This window comes from Loxodonta africana, chromosome 10 (assembly GCF_030014295.1).
Source record: "Loxodonta africana isolate mLoxAfr1 chromosome 10, mLoxAfr1.hap2, whole genome shotgun sequence".
Classification (NCBI taxonomy): domain Eukaryota; kingdom Metazoa; phylum Chordata; class Mammalia; order Proboscidea; family Elephantidae; genus Loxodonta; species Loxodonta africana.
In genome coordinates this window covers 27757304-27761110 of record NC_087351.1, presented here as the reverse complement: position 1 = coordinate 27761110, position 3807 = coordinate 27757304, and the positions used below count along the sequence as shown (strand labels likewise).

The 3807-nt window shown below is 39.0% G+C and overlaps 1 pseudogene; it reads left to right on the top strand.

Annotated features, from left to right (window-relative positions):
- Positions 1–349: 349 nt before the first annotated feature.
- LOC100655232 (olfactory receptor 4F6-like) lies at positions 350–2254 on the top strand (annotated as a pseudogene).
- Positions 2255–3807: the final 1553 nt, after the last annotated feature.

The window sequence follows — 3807 nt, the reverse complement described above, 5'->3', positions numbered from 1 at the left end:
TGGCCTGAAATGAACCTCACTAAACTGATTTCTGATTCCTAAACCATCATTGCAATGCCTAGATTGTCCACAGACCAATTCTTAATCCCAGAAACCTTGTCAAAATACCTGGAACAGGGAGAAAGAGGGGTCAACCCCCAAACTCTCTGACATTTTGATGTCCCTGTGGACCAGGAGAAGCAACAATTTATTGCCATATAATACGTAGTACCTTCGTTTTCCTTTCATCACCAAACTCTATTGATATTTTCACTTGAGGTGGTTCCTTGACACCAGAGGAAATTCCATTGTGAAATTTTCACAAAGTTAGTAAAACAAGAAGGGGAATTTGTTGGAAGATGGGGTGAGATTAGGGGCTGTGGTTTTACGGCCTTTATCAAAAAAGATTTAAGTACCTGTATGGTCGAGCTTTTACTGAGTGAAAAAGAGATAATAGTCAAATTTCAAAATTTGTATATTTTCTTTCTTACTTGGACCTTCTGTTAGTAAGCTACACGATGTTTCTGTGAATTTCCTTTCTTGCATGTTTCCGATTAAGATGGGCTTTAAGAAACATACTTGTGAAAGGTTTGGAGGGCAGAAGTTAAGCAGCAGCCATTTTTGTAGCACACACATGTTGTTACTTATCTGCTGGTTCATCTCATTGGTGAAAGACAGCAGATGGACCTGCAATTGCGCCGCCTTCCTTGGGATCCTCCTTTAACTTCTGTAACTCCTGGCCCAGGTGTGTGTTTAGCTCCTTGGTGAAGGGCTCTGGCTTCTGCAGAACACCCATTCCGTCAAGGTGGGAGTCATTGAGAACTTACATAGGTTTCAGGCTGTTCCTGTGGGCTGAGCTCTTGTTAGTGGGTTCCAGTTTATTCTTCCTCTCCCTACTTTGTATCCACCTTCCCTTCCCGACTGTCCTGTGGATTTCAAGCTACAGCATTAGATATAAAGAGCACTGCCTTACAGATACTACTGAAGAAGCTTCCGTAAATTTATAAGGTATCTCTGTAACAATTCCCTTAGTATATTATCTCCTAGTGATTGTGCTTCTGTAATGGAACCGTTCCTGATATATCCAGTAATTCCAATTTCTTGTTTCTCTCGTTCTTTCAGAGAAATTTGGATTCCAGGGTGAACAGGACCATGAGGGGAGAAAATCACTCAGTGGTGTCTGAGTTTGTGTTGGTGGGACTCACCAGTTCTTTGGAGATACAACTTGTCCTCTTTCTAGTTTTCTCTGTGTTCTATGTAGCAGGTATTTTAGGAAATCTCCTCACTGTGCTCACAGTGGTCTCTGACTCCCAGTTGCACTCCCCGATGTACTTCTTGCTGGCCAACCTCTCCTTTATTGATATGTGGGTTTCCTCCAGTGCAGTTCCAAAAATGATTTCTGATGTTTTCAAGGAGAGAAAAGTAATCTCTTTCCAAGGCTGTATTGCTCAGATATTCTTCATTCATGTTGTTGTGGGAACTGAGACGGTGTTGCTCATAATCATGGCCATTGACCGATATGTTGCTATATGTAGGCCTCTCTACTACCTGACCATCATGAACTTCCAAACTTGTATTTTACTCTTGGTGGCTGCCTGGATCATTGGAATCATCCACTCGCTGATCCAACTAGTATTTGTTGTAAATCTACCATTTTGTAACCACAATGAAGTGGACAGCTTTTACTGTGATCTTCCTCGATTTATTAAGCTTGCCTGCACAGACACCTACAGATTGGAGCTCATGGTTTCTGCCAACAGTGGGTTCATCTCATTGGGAACTTTTTTCATTTTGATTATCTCCTACATCTTCATCTTGATCACTGGCAACATTCTTTCAGTGGCTTGTCTAAGGCCCTGTCTACACTGTCAGCTCACATCACAGTTGTGGTCTTATGTTTTGGTCCATGCATCTTTGTGTATTTGTGGCCGTTTCCTATGGTGCCAGTGGATAAATTCCTTGCCATTTTTGATGTATTTATCACCCCTTTTATGAACCCTGCCATCTACACTTTTAGGAACAATAGTGACACGGTTACAAGCACTTGAGCCAGACTACCTGACTTCCAGTTTCAGGTTTGCTTTTTACTAAGTTTCAAATTGCTTAACTTATGTATGTTTAAGTTCCCTCATTTGTAAAACAAGGACAGTAGGTTAAACCATCTGAAATTCCTGACATTTGACTGTTTTAGATTTACGAAAATGGCTGTTCCTTATGGTTTAAAGGTACCTTCTTTGCTTGATCCATAAGTGTATAAGGATCAAGTGAATTGATATTTGTAAAATGCTTTAATCAATTCTTGGTCTGTGGTAGTATAAAAGTATCTGTTAAACAAAATGGAATAAAACACTAAACCACTTCTCAGTTTTAATGTCCTTCTCTCATGCTGTCTACATATTGTTCCTTTCCCTTCTTACTCCATTCATAGTCTGTGATCTAGAACTTGTTCTTTTCCTAATAGGACTACAGGATTCTTCCACAGTTTTAAATGATAAAATTACTCAGATATAGAGACATCAAATTGTCACAATTCAATTTACTTTCTACATTTTCTTTGGACTTTTTTCTCATATTCCAGCTGTCTTCTTATATGTTATAACAGTTTTATGGAGCTTGTTTTGACTATCTATCATGCTTTTCAGTGTGCTGGAAGAAATTACCAAGCTTGTAGCTTAGAAAAAATGAAATATGTAGTTATTCAGTTTTGAAAGAATGAAAGTATTGAATACTATGTTCTCATTCCTGTGCCAGCCACTGTGGAAAATTGTGTTAGAAGTATACGATCTGATTGTAGGAAGGGACCATGGAACCCTGAGATGAGCAATCACTGCAAGTAAGTTAGAGGGGGTGGTAAAGTGGGTGGATTCAAGAAAATGTGTGAGTAGAAGGGATTTGTGAATATTAGTGAATGGAGCTGGAGCCATTCTGCACAGTCTTCTGAGGCAGCAGGTGTCCTAGAAAGACAGAAGTTCATGGAAAGCACTGGAGGCTAAGAGCAGGTCAACAGGACATGCCACAGCATGAACAGGGGATGGACAACTAGGCTACCTCATTACCTAACCAGGATCCACAAAGCCTGACAAGATGTGACTCTGCCAACCTTACTGACCATTTTCATACCCCTCTCTTCCCTGCACACTGTAATCAGCTATTTTGGGCTCTTAGTTACTTGAATATACCAAGTTTATGGCTCTTGAAACCTGTATACTGGGACTTCTCCTTTAAATACAGAACACTTTGCCTGGATATTTACAGGGTTGACTTCTTCTCATCATTCAGGTATGTTGCCTTCAAGAGAAGGCTTTCTATCTGAAGATGTTCCCTCTTGCCTCCCTATCCCTGACATTCTCTGTTGTATTATAAATGGAGATAATAGTGATGAAAACTTCTTAACCCTCATCTCTATTCAAAAGGTTATTTAGAATTGTTTTGTTGACTTAACTCTTTTTTTGCTTCTTTCCACAGGAATAAAGCAAGGATCATAATTTCTTGTTCATTGCAACTAGAGGGATGCCTGGCACATAGTGGGAAGTCAATAACAATTTTTTTTTTTTTTTTTTAAAAACGTTTGGTACATAAAAGCTGAGAGGGAGAAAGAAGCAACCCTTTCCTTGTGAATCTCAAGGAATAGAAAGGAATGGAAAAATATGGCAGATTTAACACAAATTGTTAAATTAAGCTTACTTGCGAATAACAAACTGCTGGGGTCTAAATTATATTTTTAGGTTACATGTACATAAGCACAAGAAGGGAAAAAAAACTCTGAAAATAATTTCACTCAAATCTGTGAAACTTTTGATGCATTTATTTTTTGAAATTTTCTTTATG